The sequence below is a fragment of the Corythoichthys intestinalis genome, chromosome 7 (assembly GCF_030265065.1).
Source record: "Corythoichthys intestinalis isolate RoL2023-P3 chromosome 7, ASM3026506v1, whole genome shotgun sequence".
Taxonomy (NCBI): Eukaryota; Metazoa; Chordata; class Actinopteri; order Syngnathiformes; family Syngnathidae; genus Corythoichthys; species Corythoichthys intestinalis.
In genome coordinates, this window is record NC_080401.1 from 39178737 (window position 1) to 39201859 (window position 23123).

The window sequence follows — 23123 nt, forward strand, 5'->3', positions numbered from 1 at the left end:
GTAATTGATAATGATTACAAATATATATGCAAAATATCTCAATATGATTATATGAATAATAATGAATATAGACAAAGAACATGTTTAGAGGAATTCTTGTTTACCATATGTTAAACACACACAAAAATTTCACACACACTGCACACATTAAAAAATTATTAATAAACAGTTTATGTGGTAGCATTATTTCAAAGCAAGCATTTAAGTTACAGTGTGTGGTTATTTTACACAAGCCCTGATATTAAATATATTTCAAAAGTCACATCACTCAATTCTAAATGCAGAGCTGCCCACACACTATTCCTTTTAGCTCCCTGTTGGTTACACAACAATAAAAATATAAAACAAAATGAATATTTTTCAAAAAGGACATAAGTATGCACATGCAGGAGTTTAATAGTCCCAATAAAATTAGCTCCAAAGCTGTTGCTGTCTTCGATTTAATTTACATAAAGATAACTTGTAATATAAATATAATGGGATGTTATGTTTCCAGACGTTCATGTTTTAAAGCCCATTGTCTCGCCTTTATGATCATTATGCAGTCATTTGTCCATTCATTGAATATTAGTTTGCAGCCTCAGGCTGATTTTACTCTTTCTTTCTTCTGAAGTCAGCGTGACTGCATTGATGGTCTGTGGTTGTGGTAAGGATGTGGTAAGGATATATTAATCTAAAATGGGCTGTTTTAGATTGCAAGTGTTTTCATACAAGCTTCTTTAGAACTCGACAGCTGCACCACCACCACCAAGTACCCGGCCACCACGGCTAGGGAGGCCGGGAAGTGAGGCTTCGAGCTCGGGTTGCATGTTATGGTTGACCCGCTGTTAGCCTGGTGGATCTCAAACATAATAATAATAATTTAAAAAAAAAAAAAAACATAATTGTGATTATTACTCTATAGTATAATTTAAGGAAGGTATTACACATAAATGCTATTATTCATTCTATACCAGATTGCAATGCACGTTTCATATTGCATTTTTCTCCATGACTGTAGTATATGTGTGTCTGTGTTTTTAAGTGCAAGTACACGTTTTATAACCATTTTATAGTTCCTTCACAATTTATGGATTAATTCATTGAGAAAATTGTGTGTATGTGTGTGTGTGTTTCTAAAATGGGGTCGATGGATGTTGGCATTTAACGCAACAAGACGTGATCATGCTTCTTGTTTGTTGCGATGATTTCAAGGCAACACGAGCCACACGTGAGTGTCCTCGTCAGCTTTTAATATCAACTCGCATTTGTGTGTGACTTCGTACGGCAGGTGGTTGTGACGTCATCCACGTTACGATGTCATCCTCCATGACCGCATTGGTCGTCAGTGTCCGTTTACGCGGGGTTGCAAGGGTGTTGTATTGCCGATTACAACGGTCATTGAACGCGTCTGTCTGATTAAAAAAATAGGAAGGTGAGAGAGGGGAAGGGAGGGGCGGAGGAGGGTTCTCTCCACGTGACCACAACACGTTGCAGCGTCGACGCCGGCGGCGGCTCCTTTAAGAGAGACGTGGGTTAGTTTTTCTCTTTGGTTATCTAGCTGTATGAGTTTATGCAATATCATAAAGCTAGAGAACCGAATGTAGAAACTAATCCGGCGGACGTCACGTCACGGATGGCTGCGAGGATGGATGAAGCGATGGTGAGGATGATGGTGGGGATGGAGGACCGAAGAATCACGCAAATGTCGCCCCCGTGGTTCGCGTGGGAAAAGAGACCCCTTCATCCCTCCCGCTACCCGTTTTTGGATGTATTTTTATGTTCCTGGGCAGACCGGAGCACCAAATATATTAATTTTAAAAGGGCAAGTCATGGCATTATGCATTTATGGAGTGACTGCCATGCCGTGGGGGAGGTTCCTCTCATGGAGGAGGTGCTGCTTCACTTGTACACGCATGCCTTCGTTTCTATATCAATTCTAAGAATTATTGTATGCCTGCCATAACATGATCATTGATAGTGATGGTCGTGATCGGTCCATACCTGCAGCTCACTTCCCCAAACCCATTATATAGCATGATAAGGACCTATAATGCACTTTTCCCACTCATGTTTGAGTGAATTTCATCAGAATTTTGCAATGAGTGTTATCTATTTGCATGAGTTGTGTGCTCATAGTGCTATTCTATTCAAGGGGTGTCACTGGTGTGCAGTATAAGTCCGTGGTCTATAGATGGATATAAATTGAAAAGACCCAAAATGCTTACACGAGACAATGTTTGACTATTGCTGAGTTCTGACAATTAACTCATTGGCTGCCATTGAGAGCGATGGACGTCCAATCCAGAGTTGATGATGATGAAGAACAATTATGATAATTTATTGTCTGATCGTGGGCGTTTACCACTGTCTTAACGAATTTGCCTCATATAAATCCCATTCATCCATTTTCCAGGGTGCGTGTTCTCATTTGGGTCATGTGAGCTGGAGCCTATCACAGCTCATGACTGGCCACCAGCCAATCAAAGTGCACATCTGTTAACGCTCGTATTCACACCTATACCTATTTTCCTTTTTTTATTTAAATTCAAGAGATCATGATCATATTGAGGCTCACATTTAACCTAACTCATTTATGGTAGGAACCATATGCGGAGTTTAACTCATTCATTCCCAGCCATTTTCACCGGTGCAACCCCCTTCGCGCCTGGCCGTTTTACTGGATTTTGACTGATTTTGCAAGGCCCACAGAAAATTCTGTTCTATTGCTATATAAACATGGAACCCACCAAAAGAAAGATTAGACTCTCTTCTTTCAGCAGGAAAAAAAAGTTAGTTCAAATCTTTTTCCATTCTTTGGAAATCAGCATTAGAAAATAGCTTAGTTTGAGCAATTTTCCAATTTCTGATGAAAAAACAGAAATTGAGCTTTTTGTAAACGCATACATTTCAAACATTGACTTTAACACAGCTATTTTTTGCTTTAGTTACATCTCAAACATCTGAATGTTTTCCTTTTACAAAATAACATAAACTACAAGGCAAATAGAGCTTTTGATAGGAAAGTAACAATTTACACATAACTAACTGAGATATGACGCTGTTGTGGCCGCGACGGCCGGGGTAAACTTTTCCCTCATCGCTGCCTGTCTCATAAAGATGGATTTTTTTTTTAGTTTCCAGCACGGACTCAACGGCATCGTCCGCTGCACTGGTGGTCGCGGTCGTTCTGCTTGGTTGTCCAGCGCCTGGCATCCCGGGCATCCTCCCGGTTGGTCTGCTCGGTCGTCCGTCACCTGGCATCCTGGACGTCCATTCGGTCGTCTTCCAACGGCGCCATGCGGCCGGCCGTTCCGTTGAATCGGGTTGGGGGTCTTACCAAATGCGCTACTGCCCTCCAGTGTCCAGTTTTATTGCTTTAAAATGGATTTTCAGCTCTGTGCTTTGGAGCTAAGTTTAATCAGAACCTAGACATGTCTCTTGTTAAAAAAAAAAAAAAAAACGTAAACGATGTATAAATACGTCTTTGAGACACTCAAACAATTAAAAATAGAACGTACTTATATGTTTTTGGGAGCAAATGAGTTAAAGGGGCCGGTGGGGCGTGGGTCCCCTGGTGGCCAAAAAGTTTCATTGCATGTAATTGACTTTTCTATATATGATTTTAAGAGTTTTCCGGTAAAATATTGCCTATAAAAGTTGTAAAGCAATAACACAAACAACATAAATGAAAGAAATCAACAACAGCAACAACAAAAAATAATGGGTCAAAATTATTTTTCGAACAGATCTAGCACCTTAGATGGTTATTTTTGCTTTGTTTAGCCAAAACCACCTGAGGACCAAAGAGGCAAGATGGTTATACGTTATTTTTTCTAATGTAAGCTTTCAAAAGTGACAACTACTGAGCAAGAACCAATGATTTAAAATGTGGACTATGAAACGCCAGAAAGCACCGCCAAAATAGTGAGCGGAGTTTCAATTTGCCCCACTAAATATGTTAATTGTACAACAGAGCCACCACCGGCGGGCGTACCATATTCAATGGATGACGATCTTGGTGAAAATGATAGCTGTCCTATGCAGCCTTATTTAGAATTCCCCTAAAAATGATGGAAAACAAAGAAACGCTAATTTTCAACTTATTATGATAAATATTCTTGTAAGTCAATTTTACCGCTGACACTGCGTTCCGGGGTCATCAACATGTTGTGCCCCCCTGCCCCAAAAGTCAAACTCGGCCTATGGTAGGAAAGTATAATTTCCGAGGAAATCGAACCCTCACCCCCTATAGTTTACAGCCACATTCTTAACCACTCCCAAGCATGCTATTTTGCAGTATTTCAATATGTGGCAGCCATATACACAAATATCTCTTGTCTGTATGATTTGAGAGGTAAGATTAGAGAGACACCAGGGTCAGTCTACTTTTTTATGATGCTGCCCATCATCCACCCCCCTTTCATGCGTGGAGGAAAAAAACGCCTCTCCTGGTTCCGCTCTGGATGTATTGTTGGAAGGGCCTGTTGAATTTTAAACAAGCTACAGTGCAGTGCTGGGGCTGCTACACAGTTGCAGCTATAGCTTCTATGAAGTGTCATGTCACTATAGTAGCGGATGAATTAGCATTAGCTGTGCTAGTACTCTTATGTGCTCTGTGTGCCATGTGATCAGACCAGGATGCCTTTGATCAAATGTCATTTTATACTGTGCAAAATGTACTGTCTAAATCTCTGGGCTGTTGCTATTACCTACCAAATATGTTATAAATGGGGATGTGATTGAAGAATGGGTATTTATGATTTCTGTAAAGAAAATTTATGAAAAAACAGGGATTGACCCTATAATATTAACTGCCAAAATGATGTGGGAATTTTGAAGGATGAGTATTTGCACTGCGATTATCCTTTATAAAGAGTTCTTTATGTAATATTTTAATGTTTTTATTGAAGTATTCTTTCTACATGGTATCAGTATGTGGTTCGATGCTAAATGTTATTTTGTTTCAAGCACAAAAACTTCATGTAGGGCTGAATAGAGGCACTTTAAAATTGTCAGGCAGGTGTGCACACTTAATTTTTAAAGTTGTGCACATTATAGGACAATTGTTTTGCAATTTGATTTTGATATCACACACGGCATTTTAACAGTGGCATTTTTCTAATCCACTTTTAAGTGAGAAGATAATTCTCACGTTAAAAATTAAATCTTGTTTGATGCATTTTGTGCATACTATATGGTCACTCTGGTAAATACAAGATACATTCCCAGTATTATTGGGATAAGTCAGAAAATACTACATCAAACATTTAAACTAACCTATTTGCATATTTTCTGGGCATTGCCGTGATTTGTCTAGCAGTGTCACCGAATTCCCACAAAATTTGTGAGATGAAATTTCAATACCTACAGAATACTGTATTTTGTAATTTGTGAAGTGCAAAAGACATGTTAATGCCAACGCTTGTTGTGTGTCCTTTAATGAGATTATTGCAATACCCGGCTAACGCATTTATAGCGCCATTTAATTTGACAATATACTATTCATGCTCTGACTCCTGATACAGTGTTTGCCCAGTTGTGGTAGAAATGAATGCATTGCTGTGGGGTAATAAATAGAGAGGGGGGTGGATAAAGGGAGTTGGGGGATGGCTTTGAGATTGAAATTCAGTCTGGCGAGTGACGGAGAGGCAGGCTAGACGTCGGCGTTCCCACATTAATATATGTGTCTGTCTGGGCCCTCTTCAGGCCCTCGGCACCAGATGGAGTCTGGTCTGGTCCACCAACACCTGCTATGCTGCATTGTCTCCATCACTGATTACTCTACTTCCCATGTCGGCTTTTTAGCATTTTTATTGCTACGCCTTCACATTTATTCCAAATCATGTGCTTTCATTGGGAATATTTTCCTCTACATTGTCCGTCAGGATTTTGCAACGAGTGATCGTAGTGTTGATTATAATTTATAATATGCAAACCTGACGTGATGAAATACTTTCCGTGTTGAAAAAGCTGTTTGACTGTCGTTTAGGGTACTACGGAGGAAACTATGCAATGAAACATCTTAGTGTAGATACCAAACTATTTAATAACCAGCTAATTGCCTGCTTGCTTGCAAGTTGTGAATATTCGGAACACACAATTGGGAGGAAGCCTTGTTAGTAGATGATGATTCTTTGAAGATAAGAGTAGAGAACAGATACATGTGAAACAATATTTGCTTGATAGTATTGTATCATGATAGAGCTATATCATTATCCCAGTATTTTCATCACTATGATAGAAAACAAGGTCGCTATGTTCACTAATAGGAATTAAAAAGCCTTTCATACTTTTATTTTTCATTCTAAACAAGAAAAAAGTAATGTATGTTCAGTTTTTTTTTTTTTTTTTTAATAGGACAGTTTTACAAAATTAGGGTATAGGCAAAGTTGGCGCAGATCAAATTTATTATGCATTATAGGACGAACGATACATGACAAATGTTGACTATATATTATGAGCATTTTTGGATTTAATGTTTGGGCCTTTTTCCCAACAGTTTGCAGTTATATTTATTTTTATTTGTATTTCACAGCAGGCTGGATCAAATGCTCTCATGGGCCTAATATCGCCCGCGAACTTCAGGTTTCTTAGCAGTTCTATAAACTGTAGTAATCTCATCTTTGTGAGAGTGTCTGCAAATGTGGCGTTATTTGTACATTTCTGCTGCTCGAGCCCACTTTTGCAATGCAGCACACAATAAAGCCAGAACTATGCCGCTGTATAGAAGCTTCATTGCTTTAGTTGTGTGCATAGCAATGATTTCCCCTGAAGTAGGAACTTTCGGACTGCATTTGTGCATCTTTTTGATTGAGAACCTGCCTTTTGCTTCATAATACATTGAAAAATTTGATTTTTAGTTAGTATTTACGCTCATTCCACCCATCAAAACCTAGCTACCAAAGTTATCATTTTGTACTTTGAATTGCAACACTCTATCTCTCTGTATATATCTATAAACCCTTTTCCCTGAACTTATGAATTCCGGGGTTGGTAGCCTAGCAACAGGCTCTGACCCATGTGAGGGAACCAAGGGAAAGAATTTGAAAGGCTGACAAGCCAGCTTTAAATCCGCAAAGGACGTCAGATATTCGGTGGATGTAATCTCGCACTACTTTGTGTAATCGCTTGTGAAGTGCGCTGCTTGTATGCCTCCCTGTGTGTGGGGCAGATTCCAATTGTCATCCATTTAGTATTGGCAGCTGAAATTATCACGAGAAACATTATAAACAACAAAGAAAGATGTTTTACCATAAATACACTCAATGGCCACATCATTACGTAAAATTTTGGCATTGATTTTTGTGTTTTGTTTGTTTGTTGAAAGAAGGACTGTTTTTGTAAGCTGATACAGGATGTCTAAAGCAACAGTCAGTTGCAAATAGAAAGCACTGAATGACTTTTATGACTAAATACAAAATAAATCAACTATTATAACTACTGTTTTATCCAACATGAACTCAATGACTGCCATTGACATTGATAGACGTATAGCCCATTTTGACCTCCCAGTTCAAATAGAACAGATGTCCATCAAGGGTAGCGAATGATGTACATATGTACATTATGATATACTACAAATATGCATATGGCGGAAAATACTCAGGTGACTTGAAGTTCCGCTCTGAGACCCCCAATTTAGCCAACTTTCAAAATTGTCCGATATGCATGTGTGATACATCATTGGAAAGTTCAATTTTTTTGGCTGAAGAAAAATTTTTAACATGAGGGCATTTAAAAAAAAAAGAAGAAGTTTTTTTAAGCATCAAAATCCTATCTGGAGGAGAGAGCACGCGAGAGCAGAATTACAGACGCTATGACTTTAAGGAGATATTATCACGTACTTACCTTGTTTCGATCCAAAAACTCCATGTAGCATGTATCACTGAGTGTCAAGACACAGCTGTGAATCGCCACAGCTGGATTTTTGGGGGATTTTATGCGTGAAACATGGTAATATAACAAGGGTCGCAATGCAGGAATCGCAGACATCAAGGAGTGGTCGAGATTTTTTTTTTCATGTATTTACCCTTTTAAACGTTTTTTTTTTTTCCCTATAATTTTTTGTTTGTATCGATTATTTATCATCTATAATATCGGAGAAAATGCGACAGTAACAAAAAAAATAACAATTAAGCGATAGTTATGAGGTAGATATCCGTGACTCTTTTACAGACCCCATTTTTTTCATTATGACATAATTTGTTTAAAAGTTTAAAATATGGGAAGGAATAATTTAATTTAATTTAAAGTCTTTTTTTCCCCAAAAACAAAATATGAGACATCAAATAATGATTCTAAGCTAAAAACAACAAACATTTTGAAAAATAAGTATAATTACTTACCTTCGTTATATGGCTGGGTTGGAACAAAAGAATATGCTATGGCAGCATATAGACATGTTGTTCTATCGAACACAGCAGTTCTTTTGGCGTAAAATACAGCAGTTTATTTTAAAGAGGGTTGCAAGAGCAGAAACTGCTTTTCCAGTCTTATCTATGTTTTCTGCCATATACATGATTCATATGAACAAATAGAAGTTTTTATTTATGAATGCAATGTTTGTTTCCAGGTATTAGTGAGACACACCACATCCTCAATCAGCGCACAAGCATGCGAACCTGCAACTCCAACAGCAAAACAAGCGGACAGTCGTCCACACAGCAGCTTCGTCATACTGTGCAGGTGAGACAAGGTGCATATCTATGCCGTTGGTACGAAGCAGTGCATCATGGGTTGAACTGGGACAATTTTTTGTGTGGGTCTTGTAAAAGGTGTTAGTGTTGCTGGAAATCCAAAGAAAAAACAAAAACTGTGAAGTATGTGGCACACGTTATCATTTTAACCCTACACTGGAAATTTTTTTTTTTTTGGTGGTAATTTAGAAATGATTAACCTTGTAAAAGACAAAGGCCACAATACATTTGGTATAAGTGTGGCATACATGATTCAAAATGTGATGTACACATATGTGGACGCCAGGCCTCAATTATGAATATATTTTTCACCATAGACATAATGATATTGACGGGTCATATTTGACTTTCACTACGCCACGCCTTCAAGTAGGGGGCCATCCTACAATCCGCTTCAGTTATTCGCAGTCGGTCGTAGCAATCCAATGCCAGAATTAGGTTGAAAAAGTACAAAAGATGTACCGCATACAAACAGGAAGGATTGTCTCAGGAGTTATTTGTTCGAGGATTCAAGGTAATTATTATATTTTTTGTTTTTTTCACAAGAATTTCCAACGTAAAAAGCTCTTTGTTGTAAGGCTGCCGCCACAATGTCTAACAGACTAGCATCATTCTTTGACATATTTATGTAAAATAAATGTCAATTGCACATTCTTTTTGCTTTTAACAAAGAATTGAGACTGTTTTACGTCCATATCTCAAAAGAATTCAGGGATTTAAACATTTATTCACAAGAATTTTCACTGGAAAAGCTCTGTTTACATATGGCGGCCGCAAGGGCGTAGTTTTGGTCTCAACATTGGTGGGGACCATATAACAGCATGACCTGCATGTACATTTTGCTGGGGATGGGACATTAATAAGACCAAACAGATTGGGTTAACAGGTGTCAGGGCTACATTTCTCACAATAAGAATCTACTTATTGATAGGCTAAATGATCAATGCAAAATAAATCTGTATTGATTTACATACTACATACAGCAGCTTCCTACTCAATTTTTGCACGTTAGCAAATTCACACAGTTTAATGTTATGCAAACTCTGATGCAGGTCAGATTTTCAGTAGCAAAATTTGTGGTGTGTTCCCCACCTCCACAACATTGACATCTTTTTACATTATTGTATTTGTTGTATTTATTGTATTGCATTGTATTTCTGTCAGGGCTGTGAGTGCGTGCGTGTGTGAGGGGTTCGGGGGGTCGAGTCATCAGCCAATCATACGTGCGTTTGAGGAACAAAAATGGACTTGCACATTCAGCAAGTGAAAAGGGGTTAATGTAAGTCTGAACATAATGAAAATAATTCACTTAATAAGGGTAGGTTCAATTCTGTCCGTACAACATATGGGAAGATGATCTAAATTAGCTTTATTTCTGAACTCATTATATAATGCAAATAAGGTTTAAAGTTGGTGGGGCCAATTTGAGCATCCTGAAAAGTTGGTAGTGTTATGTCCCTACTTTCCCTATGCAAACCTTGGGCAGCCGGCACATTGACTAACAGACTAGCATCGTACTTCGACATATTTACGTGAAATAAATGCTAACGGCACGTTTTTTTTTTTTTTTGCTTTTAACCAAGAATCGAGACTGTTTTGCGTCCATATCTATAATGAATTCAGGGATTTAAGCATTTATTCACAAGAATCTGTGTCGTCTGTGATTCCACTCGATAAGTTTTGACAGCCACGGCAACAATGCAGGCCCCCTATTAATCGGCTCCACGCCCCGTGTCCGGTCAATATCATCATGAAGTCATGATTTTCATATTTTTATCTCTAATCTTGTGTATTCTTTATTTTAAAAAATCTATATTATACTCCTGGGGGTCCCAATCTAAATGGATTGGATGTCCGGCACCTTCAATGGCAGCCGGTGAGTTAAATGAGTGCCCTATAAAGGGTTAAGGCATTATTTCTGTGACTTTTTTCTCGCCAAATTCACAATTCAGCAAGCGTTTTGAGACAAAACACTTTAGAGGTCGCACTATGAAATATGTGGCAAGGTCATATTTTAAAAGCGCTGCACTTGCTTTTGTGATCAACAGCTTTAAACACTTCATTGATGTCACATGAAGACACAAGGTGAATCCTTTTTAGTCATCTAAGCATTTGAATCCCTTTCAGGAGATGAGACGCACCCTTAATTCTTTCACTGCCATTGACAGCGATAGACGTCTGATCATGTGGCTCTTTGTATCCTTCTGCTGTGAATTTAAATGAGTTTATCACTAATAGACATCCAATCCCTTTGAACTGGGAGGGTGGCAGCGAATGAACAAATGTTCATTCGCTGCCACCCTCCCAGTTCAAATGGATTGGACGTTTAACGGTGTCAATTGCAGCTAATGAGTGAATGCAGGGCTGGTTGACGCACATACAGGCTACTCTGTTCTTCCACACGAGATTAATCATGTAATGTTATTGCCATTTAGTTTGCAAATTTCCACCCAAAATTTAATTTGATTGAATTCTTTTACAAAACATAGATAAATAATTGGTTATTATAAATAATGGAATACAATTGTAGCAAACGAAAATATTTTAGATACAGAAAAAAATGAATATTTGATGTATTAGTTATAATGAAATAATTGTTAATAATCTAAAAATGAGCCTGGACAGTTATTGTAACACACACAGGAGTTTTTAGTATGCACCTCCATGCTTTTATCGCTTCCACTCCACTGTATACTGTCCACTGCAAGGCGCTTTGGGAAAAATAAAGTATTTCCTTCCCTTTCTGTCACGTTTCCTTTCTCCTCTGCTGTGAATAGAAACTTCATAACGGTTTCATACCAAGGCCCCTCAGCCCAGCTACTGCTGGCTACCACAGCCTCTTGAGATGGATGAAAGGATGAAACCATGAGGAGAAGAGACAGTTGTTAAAAAAATAAAAAGCTTGCTCGTAACTCAAATTTGCTCACAGCACAGCGCAAAGCATGTATAAGCGAAAGCTTAAAGGGATCCACGGATAGAGAGACTTGTAGTTCTTAAAATAGTTAAAATATAATGATATTGAAACCCCTCTTGATGTTTTCGTTTTCATACTATTTGTAAAATTATTTTAACTAGTAGGTCGCCATTGTTGTTGAGGTCGCAGGGCGGTGACATCACATGGTTACGCTGCTGGGCTTCCAGAGTATGACTCCAGTGACATAACAACGTCATCTATTCAACCCTTTAAATCTGAATCCAAGAGGAACAATAATGACCATGACAGCACTGTCGAAATTTCACAAAAACGAGCAGCAAAAGCCAAATCAACAGGAAAGACGGGATGAAACGTGACGAGAGTAGAAAAAAAACGGTATTCTACCAAAATGTGATACACCGGCTAAACGTCTACAAGAGCCGAATTTGATGCCTAAAGTACTAACCTGCGTGTTCAGCTTCTTTTGTTTAGATGCATACAGACAGAACATACTAAAAATGCCTTAAGAAAGTACTTAAACTTAGTAAAATCAAATAAGGGTGGTTTAAATATGCTACGTGACTGATGTGGTCAACAGATCAACAATCTGCTTTCAAGCTACCACAAGAAATCCCTATGCTTAAAAGTGTGAGAGGGAAACACATGCAAAAAGTATTTTGAGGCAATGAAAAGGTAATAAAAGACTAAATAAAAACACAAAAGTACTCGCCGCTTTTAACCGATGAGCGGAAGTTTTGGACGTCTCGCCGCGTGGAAGGAATTGCAGTAACCCGGTCGTATTCGTCGAGTGACAGTGAAAATCTACGTCATCACCTCGAGCTTCCATAAAACATGCCACCCTCCGTAGGTCAAAACATGCAATAAATATTATAGATTTTTAAATCAATAGCAATAATGTATGTGCTTCTCATAACATATTTTAGTAAAGGAGAACAATTCTGCCTTATTTATTAGGCTTATTATTAAATTGGGGCACTCGTCAAGGCCGAGTTATGCTTCTGTGGCAGACCTACACCGCCAAGGCAGACCCGATTTACGACCCGTCGCCGTAGCCTGATTTGCATCTCCACAATTTTCTGACTTCGGAGACGTGACGCAAATGGACTGTGATTGGTCCGCTCAGACTGTTGTTTCCGGTTTAGCGTGAAATCACCGCCATCTTCAAACATTGTTGTGCTACATGCAAAAATGGACCAAGCCGACTAGAGTATTGTCAAAGACGTCCGCAAGTACGACAACTTCTGCAATGTCTCGTCAGGACATTATTAAGCTTGCTAAATGGCAAACAAAAAAACTCTGTTGTGTCATTGTTGTGTATGCGGAGGAAAACTGGAGGAAGTTGACAAGAGTAACCCCAAAATCGTACTAAGACAACACCACACCCCTCTAGTGGCTTGGCAGTGAATTACAGAGCAACTCGTTCCCTTGCTGCAGAACTATTGAATGTCGTTACGCCGTCACAGCAACGCAGAAACATTTCTCAAGCTTCAGTGTGGAAAGTCACAGTGAACATTCGTCAGCAGAATGAAGACAGTGATTCCTCGTTTTTCGTGGTTAATGGGTACCAGAACCAGCCGCGATGAGTGAAAAATCATTGTGTGTGTTCAATGTATTTAGGATTGGAAAGAGATACACATAAGACAGGGGTCCCCAAACTAGGTAGCAAGTTTTTTTTTTTTTTTTTTTTAAACACTGACACCTTTCGAAAACGATATCTCGATTCTTGGCAGGAACATATCGATAACCTTTTGGGATACAAAGTATCATGATATATCACCATTTCGATACATATTGGAATCAAAATTTACAACATTTTCGCAAACCAGAGTTACCAGTAAACAACCAGGTATCAATCCCTCGATTGCTATATACCAGGGGTCATGAATTAAAAATCCTCTGGGTTCGAAATTTAAAAATTACAACAATCTCGGGTCTGGAAATATTTTTAATTCTTCTTTTTTTTCCCAAAAATACAAACGTATCTTTACGTGGCCATGCTTATAATTACAACATTCAAAATTGTAAGTAATATATAAAAGGTGCATAAAACTAAAAAGTGCTTGAATTGAATCATTAAATAGCAACATAAGAGCATGTTCACTGAAAGACTTTTTGTTTTGACCCAATATCCACGCTATTCTGAGGGAGCATTCATTTGCGCGTTGCTGTGCAGTGAATGAATGAACCATGAGCATTGAGGTGCGATCCTATTGAGCCCTTAATTCCGCTATTTTTTGAGAACGGATGGCAGAGGTCATAGGGAAACTTTGCGAAAAAGCTGCATGCTTCATCTCATAGTGCCTTTTCAAATTGCTGCTCTTTACAAGCGCTACCGTCTCTGAACAGATGAGCCATAGCGGTCTTGTGCTGCCGCCACGTAAAATGAACAAAAATGTGTTGGTCCTCCTCCTTAAACACTGTTTTCTGCATCAATCTTGCGTAGCTTTGAGCATGCCATTTGCCGTACCTTTTTCGGATCTTCCTCCAACTTCATTCGGCTCAGTATTTGGCTGTCACTCCGCGGAGTCTGGAAAGCTAGTGTGAGGGGCCGTTTACATGGTGACTCTCCGAGAATATGAAAAATTTCAAATTTGCTTTTGCGTCTCCATTTGAACAACGTCGCAATTCCGCATGAAATCGATGTAGTATTCCTGCCAGGCCCTAGGGGGCAATGCAGATTTACAGGGTGACAGAGAATGATGCACTTTGACCACTCCGAGCTCCCTCAGCCCGGAATAAAATATGCCCGCCCACTCGAAGAAATGGCATTTTTCTTTTGTTCAAAAAGGCACAAAAATTGAAACATTCAACATATTTAATTTAAAAATATTATTAAAACAGTAAATTAAAGCCGACATTCCGCCATATTTGCTGTTTTTAATGTTTAGTAGCACCACTGCACACGCCCAATGTGACGTGTGGGAGTGCTGACGTTAACGTCGTGGTCTCGCGCCGCGGGAGCCTTTAATATGCATGCCGAGGAAGACCCCCTCAATTCCCGGCAATCGGATTCTTCCACTTTGGAGGCAGGATTCAGAATTTTTCGTTTTCGCCTACCGTCTTCGCCGACACCATATGCACGCGAGGCAAGTCCGCTACTCAGTCATTGCGGATTTGTGTCGCATAGTCGCCATGTAAACTGCCCCTGAGACACGCTGTTCTAAAAATAACTTTCAAATGCTTCACTCCCATTGGCTGGTTCACGCGCATCACCGCTAAAGTTTTTGTTTGTTGCGCACCTCTGTTTTGCAAACCCGCAGACAAAAATGATTTTTGTTGTTGCAACGTGTATTGGTCGCGACAGCTTGAGATCCGGTCCAGATGGCTTGGGGGTCCGGAACCGGACCGAGGTCCGCGGTTCCGTGACCTCTGCTATATACGATAAGTCACAATACCAGTGCAGATTTCACTAAGAATGTATTTATACTTATACTTCACACCCCTAGGACAAAGTTGTCTCCTTACCACTTTTTAACTTCTCCCTTTTCCTTAAGCTATAAAATTATACTTGCTATGCTAAAAGACACATTTGTGTTCCCCAAAACTAAACGGAAGGATGGAGTAGAAGAGAGTGAGGTTCATCATCTGGGGAAAAAGTGAAACGATTTGATTTCCCTCCAGGCATAGACGATGATCAGTGACGTCGGCCTAGCTCTTGCCGAGCACCCTCTTCTTCCTTCTCAGGAGGGAACAGACACGCGAAGATCAGAGGAGATTCCGCCGCCCGTGGCTATCCTTAGCGTCGGAGCACACATCTTATGAACGTGATACTCAGTCGATAGTGCATCCTGCAAACGCTTCAATCGATGCAAACGAGCGGCGGATGAGATGCCGTGAACAGGCCTCCACATCGCTAAGACCTGTGGAGTGGCCTTTATGTGTGTGTTGTGTCACTTCACACAGTTGAGTTTTCTTGTAAATGGACATTTTTGAAGAGTGGGCAGCGTTAATCTCCCATGTTAAATGGCAACTAAATCCATTTGTTTTCTTTTCTTGGCTGTCATCTGCTTACTTCCTATCACAGACACACATGAACCAATACTTAGGTGTTGCTTATGTTTCTTTCCTTGGGTGCGTCTTTCATTCATTTAAAAAACATTATCCTTGTAACTTTTATCCTTCTACCTTTGTATACCGCCTTTCCTCTTTCTTCTTATCATTGTGTTCTTCTTTCCATGTGTTATTTGCCGTTTTCTTCCTTCTTTACTCTTTTCTTCTATGCTTGTATACTAATGTTTTCCTGTCTTTCTATACTTTTTATCCGACTATCCTGCTTGACTTGTATTCTATTTTTAATTCCTTCTATCCCACTATCCTTCTATCCTTCTTCTCTTAACCTTTTTCTTTCTGCCCCCATGCCCTTTTTCTGACTGCTATCATTCTACGCTAGTGTAATAAGGTTCTTCCATCCTTTTGTCTCTTTTATTCTTGAATAAATCTGACATTGTGCTCTTCTCTCCTATTCATAGTTGCTTGTCTGTCTATTCTTCTTTATTTCTATTCTTCTGTCACTCTTTCCCTGACTCTTACTATTCTTGCATCCTTGTGTACCTGTCCCCTATCCTTAAATTTTCCCATTTATATTTGCTCATCCTCTTATCATCCCATCCTTTGCCCTCCATCATTTCTTTTGTCACCCCATTTTTTTTTCTTTTTATTCCTGCATCCCTTTCCCCTTCCAACTTCCCATTCGCCAAATTCCCCTGGCAACCTCTCATCCTTGCTTTCCAAAATCCACTCATTTTTCCATCCTCCCATCCTCTCTCTCATGATCCCATCCTCTACCGTGGTTCAAAATCAGCTTTCCGTCGCCCCAGAGAAACCAATTCGGAGTGCTCTGCTCCAAACCGTCATGGCGTGTTGGCCAAGGGAGATGGAGTCCTTTCAGGTTTTCGGCTACACAACACGCACACGGCGCCGAGCTCCAGCCCCCCACCCACCCACACACCCCTTTGCTTCCCGACATGCCTACAGTATTGGCAGGGCAACGTGACACAACTCCTCCTGAGGTTCTCTTGGAGTTATTCTGCACATAATGTGACCTTTTAAGGGTTTTTACGCTTAAAAATGTGCACATGGGCGTGTGCGAGGTTGACCGTTGCACTCTGAGTCTCACGTGTGTGCGGGCTTACAGTACACTTGTCAGATTTAAATGCACAGCAAATCAAGCACTGCTTCATACATTTCAACACGGCAGTTGTGAGCATTGTCACAGCGTCCTAAATCTGCTTTTAAATGCCCGCAGAGATTTCTCACCATTTTCTTTTTTTTTTGTATGCATCACCCCAGCTCACTGGGCTGTTCTTAAAAGTTGATTTAAATTACACCCTCTGCTTTATGCTTCTTGGTAGGATATAAATCTCTTGAAATGAATGCACTTTGTGGGTGTGCGTGCAGAGTAGTGGCAGCGTATGTTAACATAAATTAAAGTCTGTTTGCTGCAGAGCCGATTGGAGGAAGGATTTTATCATGAAGAGTACTTACAATTAAATTCCATTTTGGTTACATGAAATGAAATAATACCGTATCGACCCGAATATAAGATGGTGTTTTTTGCATTGAAATAAGATTGAAAAAGAGGGGGTCGTCTTATATTCGCGGTCTAGACATTATACCCATTCACGACGCTCGATGACGCCAAATATCATTGAAGCGATGTTCTATTATGACAGATCTCAGCTACTCTCCCCATTCACAACGCTAGATGGCGCCAGATATCATTGAAGCGATGTTCTGTCATGACAGATCTCAGCTACTCTCAAGTTTAACCAGTTTGCATTATTTTATTGCAATGTTTTTCCTTATTCAGATTTGTTTTAAGGCTACAGTTACAGTTAGACTTCACTTTGATGGTTAATGCAGTTATTGCAATTTTGTTGTTTTATCACAATAGATTGGTTTATTTACATTTCAAAAACCAGAAGCCATTCATTTACAAATGTGATTACACTTTAGTTTACATATTTAAATGTTCAGATATTAAGGTTTGAATTAGGCAAAGTAACATGCTTTTTCTCTCATATATATTGTTAGAATCATTTGTTTCAGATGTACTGTAATTATTTTCTGTATAAAAATTAATATGGTGTTCAAAAAGTCTTTTTTCAAACTTCAGTCTTGAACAAGAGGGGGTCGACTTATAATCAGGGTCGTCTTATATTCGGGCCAATATGGTATTTGTTCTTAAATTGCAACAAAAATTGGGTTACAAGGCAGCAAACGTGACAAAAATCTGATTACAACCACTCTTAGTTAAAGTTTAAACGTACAATGTAAAACAAAATGAGTTTCATCACATTTTTCTCATTGAAGGTTGCTAGCTTAATGCTAACTCACAATTGGGAACACCATGTATGTGTTATAAAAAGTAGCATTACCCACATCAATTCAAAGAACTTTATTAGTGTGTTAGGAACTGCACTTGTGCATAGTATCAGTGCATACTCTTGACATCACAGATGTCAAGACTTCCACTATTACAGTATTCTTTATCCTCTGTCATTCTGTATCCTACTGTAGCTTTGTTGTGACAGTCTTCTAATCTACTTGCTTTATGTTTGCATTATGTACTGCCTCCCAGTGGACAAGGCAGGCACACCACAAGGAACCTCACAATGTCCAATTAATTAACTAATTTGCATCCATTGACGGCAAAAAATGTGCAATCCATTCGAACTAGAAAAGATCACTGTTAGCCTGTCAATGCCGTAATGGGCCCCCAGTATTATTATTACTATTAAGTATGCTTGTTTTTAAATAAAAAAAAACAATACAGTGGGTAGTAGGAGTGGGAACCTCTTGTTACTTCACAATACGATACGATTCGCGATACAAAGCTCACGATAATGGTGATCTGACGATATGGCGATTTCTACAAACAACTAATAAACAGAAAAACAAGCTTCTGCTGTGAATTGGAATGAGTTTAGCACTAGTAGACGTCCAATCCATTTGAACTGGGAGGGAATGCACGAATGTTCATTTGCTGCCATCCCTCCCACTTCAAACAGATTGAACGTCTATGGCCGTCGTTGGCAGCCAATGTAGGCAATGAGGTAATTTTGGCCCATTTTAGGTCATTTACCTGTTGATTTTCAGTTACTTCCTGTTGATTTGGGGGTATTTTATGGGTCACTTCCTGTTTATTTTGAGTTACAGAACAGGAAGTGACCTGGGAATCACCCAAATGATTAGGTAGTGACTCAAACTCCACAGGATATGACCTGTAAATGAACAGCAAGTGACCTTTAAATGCCCCGAAAAATCGGACAAAATGACTGCGAATGCTCCGGTGTCAAATTAGTGCTGCAACGATTAATTGATTAAGTCGAGTACTCGATTAGAAAAAAAAGATTCAAATTAAATTATGCTGCTTCGAGTATTCGTTTAATTAAAGTGGCGTTGTAATGGTTTGTTTTGAAAGTGTTTGCATTTATTTTAATTGATTTGGGTGGATAGACGGCCCTCTAATCTACTTCATTTCACATGGATGAATCCATCTGTTAAAAACAACATAAGATAAGAGGATTTTTTTGAATGCATTCGTAATTTAGATTAATTTGTTAAGAGCATTGTAAAAAAGCGTTAGCATTTTATAGAGTTTAAGCTAGCGGACTTTTGCTATGTAAGTTAGCCAATTGTTCTTTTGTTGTACATAGATCCTTTATATATATATATATATATATATATATATATATATATATATATATATATATATATATATATATATATATATATATATATATATATATATATATATATATATATATATATATATATATACAAGTATTTTATACACAGTGGCAGTGTATCAATATATATCAGTGTATCAATGTATATATATATATTAGGGCTGTCAAACGATTAAAATTTTTAATCGAGTTAATTACAGCTTAAAAATGAATTAATCGTAATTAATCGCAATTAATCGCAATTCAAACCAACTATAAAATATGCCATTTTTTCTGTAAATTATTGTTGGAATGGAAAGATAAGACCCAAGATGGATATATACATTCAAAATACAGTACATAAAGGACTATTTGTTTGTTATAACAATAAATCAACAAGATGGCATTAACATTATTAACATTCTGTTAAAGCGATCCATGGATAGAAAGACTTGTAGTTTTTAAAAGAAAAATGTTAGTACAAGTTCTAGAAATGTTATATTAAAACCCCTCTTAACGTTTTCGTTTTAATAAAATTTGTAAAATTTTCAATCAAAAAATAAACTAGTAGCCCGCCATTGTTGATGTCAATAATTACTTACACAATGCTCATGGGTGCTGAAGCCTATAAAATCAGTCGCACCCAAGCGCCAGCAGAGAGCGGCAAAACTCCATAAAACACAATTAACAAGCAGTTCACTGTACTGTCATTTAAATCTGTCTGAGCGGGGGTGTGCTAATTGTTAATTGCGTTAATTAACGCCCGTTAACGCGATAATTTTGACAGCCCTAATATATATATATTTATATATATATATTATATATAATATATAATATATATATATATATATATATATATATATATATATATATATATATATATGTGTGAGGCTGAGCTCAGGTATTTTAATTTTTTATGTCCCTTTATCCGATTACTCGATTATTCGAAATAAATAGTTCATCGATTAATCGGCTACTAAAATAATCGGTAGCTGCAGTCCTATTTCGAATGAACGAACGTTCCCAGTCTAAATGAATTGGGCGTCGAGCACCGTCAATGGCAGCCTTAGAGTTACCTGAGAAAGTATTATGGTGGAAGATTTTGGTAGCAACTTGTTGGTCCCTTTTTTTGTTTTTTTTTTAAACACTGACACCTTTTAAAATGATATCTCGATTCTTGGCAGGAGCATATCGATACCCTTTTGGGACACAAAGTATCACGATATATCACCATTTCGATATTTTGTCACTCCCCTAGTAGTGTTTTACTTTCAAGAATCGCTTTGCTTGTGGTTTTTTTTGTGCAACTGGAAAAATGAATGTTTTTCCATTTATTTCAACTAGGGATAAATGTTGAGATGTTTGATTTATGAGTGTCGTCAAATCATGCACCGCTGTAGCTCATAATTTCTATGGCTTTTGACTTTGATACTTTTTGACCAAACTTGGGAAAAAAAATTACAACAAATGTACCTGTGCTTGGCAGATTTAACACTCTGCCCTTCAAATTGGTCTGAAGCAGTGAATGTATAAGGCAAAATGGAGCAAGAATGTATGTTTTTCTTTTTTCCGAACAGTAAGAAAAAATAATTTTGATCTCACAGCAAGACGTCGTGGCGATCTGATGAGTAAAAAAAAAAAAAAAGAAAACAAGTTATTTTATTGTAATGGCACGGTGCAGCGGGATGATGGATGGATGTTGAGGGTTGCGCAGGAGGGGAGGCACAGGGTGTGTTGAAAGGCAGCAGGCTGGAGATTGAATGGGAGCAGAAAGGAGGGAGGCTGGCATTAGCGGCGGAGGCAGTTTGGGGGTGTTTAGAGGGGACGTGTGGGGGGGGTCCCCTCTATTGGTTCAATGCAACGGCCGTAGCTGCTGTGAAAGGAGGTCTCCCCTTTTTCCCACGCCCGGCGAGACGCACGAACGCCGCTTTAGCCTGCCAGGGTCAAGTCACATGGCTAATATATACACAACACACACGCATTGATTGTGTGTATGCACACAGGCACATTATTACATGAGCCTTAACAGACACATAAGCCTTCTCAGCTGGTTGCTTGTGGGATGTCAGTTTCTTATGAATAATGTGCCTTGAAGTGCACTTCGCACATGTAAGTGTTTGTACTTAAAATATACATAAAACCTTCAAAAAAAAATAAATATGTGACTTATTGATTGCCTAGCAGGCAGAGGAAAATGTATAAACTATGAGAAACCAAGTCACCTTAGTGTCCCAAAGTGATGCGCCGTACTTGATGTTGCACTTCACCTATAATCAAATTCCAAGAAAAGGCATGGGAAGATATAAGAGTGAGTTAGGGGGGGGTTCTAAAGGCTTTGTCCTAACCAGGGCCCCACCACCATCCAGTGCCAGATGCCCTGCTGCATTGTGTAGGTGCCCCCCCTGCGCCCCCTTCCCCACCAACCTCTCTGTCTCCTTCCACCATGATGTCACCCTCCTTGTCTGCCTGTCAGCGCCTCCACGAGAACTTGAGTGTGGGAAGGCAAAGGGGCGTCGGGGGGGGTGAGCAGTCGGCGTCACGAAGGAGTCCGGTCCGAGAGGTCAGCGCGTGGACTTGAACGGCAAACTCGCCTAGCAACTGGAATGTAGATGAATGCGTCTATTGCTCTAATTCAGTCTGAGCAAACTCCTTCGTTGGCTTTACAAAAAGAAAAAGTGGAAGGGGGAAAGAAGGGAGGGAGAGGGGCTGTCGACAACCATCTGTTTACACTTCGTTATTTCACAAATGATGTTGGTAAGGCTTAAAGGCACTTTGTAAATAACAGAAGTGTCCTCATAGACTTGCTCGAGAAGAGCTAATTGCAGGATTTTGCCCTCAAAATTGCTTGACTGTCGGACACCCAACCAACAAACTGTCGTGAGAAAATTGTGAACGTTTAACCCTTTTTGGACATGTGCTAATTTTTTTGTCATTATCATTATTATTTTTAAACCCCATATAACGACCTGGTATCCATGTATGTGGACCTTACATTTTGGGGTGTCTAGGCCACAATATTAACATTTGGTTTACAAGTGTGGCCTACATGACCCAAAACGTAATGTCCACAAATGTGGACTTCAGGCCTCGATTATAATGAAATATATATTGTAGAGGTGTGACAAAATATCGAAATGGTGATATATCGTGATACTTTTTATTCCTAAAGGTTATCGATAAGCTCCTGCCGAAATATCGTTTCAAAAAGGTGTCAATGTTTAAAAAAAAACAACAAAAAAACAAAAAGGGACCAAGAAGTTGCTACCAAAATCTTCTACCATAATAGTGTCTCAGGTAACTCTAAAGTGCATGTGACACGAAAAAGCAAGTTTATTTCATAATACACGCGATATTTTATGCTCCTGAATGAAATGGACCGCTTGGATGTGTGTGGAAGCGATCGCTATATTTATTTAGTTTTTTGAATCCCGTGCCATGAAAATGAGTGACTTCCGGCTTCGGTCTTGCATTGAGGAGGAGGGCGCTGTGACGTGTACGGGTGAAGGCGTCCTCTTCACTAAACAGCGGTACTGTTGTGTATGAGGACTAAGGATTCAGCTGATTTTGCGGGTTCCTATTTTCCTAAAATGAAAGATGTGTAAATTTGATTCAGTTTGTTCATTGCAATAATCTTTCAGATAAATTTGATTCCTTTTTTAAAAAAAATTGTTTAAATCATTTGAAAGAAAGAAAATAATTTAATTGGATGAAATAAATCATTTGAATTTCATGAATATTTCTTTTTAGTCACATAAAATGAAACAAACCACAAAAAAATGTATTAATTTTTCCCATGGCGGATTTGCTAAATCAAATATTTCAAACAAAATAGACACAATA

The 23123-nt window shown here is 38.8% G+C and overlaps 1 long non-coding RNA gene across 2 annotated transcripts in view; it reads left to right on the forward strand.

Annotated features, from left to right (window-relative positions):
* LOC130918850 (uncharacterized) overlaps window positions 1-23123 on the forward strand; it is a 96285-nt gene that overhangs the window by 6893 nt on the left and 66269 nt on the right. For both annotated transcript variants that reach the window (XR_009063845.1, XR_009063844.1), the window contains exon 2: window positions 8555-8667. This is a non-coding gene — a long non-coding RNA (uncharacterized LOC130918850). The remainder of the gene's footprint in view (window positions 1-8554; window positions 8668-23123) is intronic.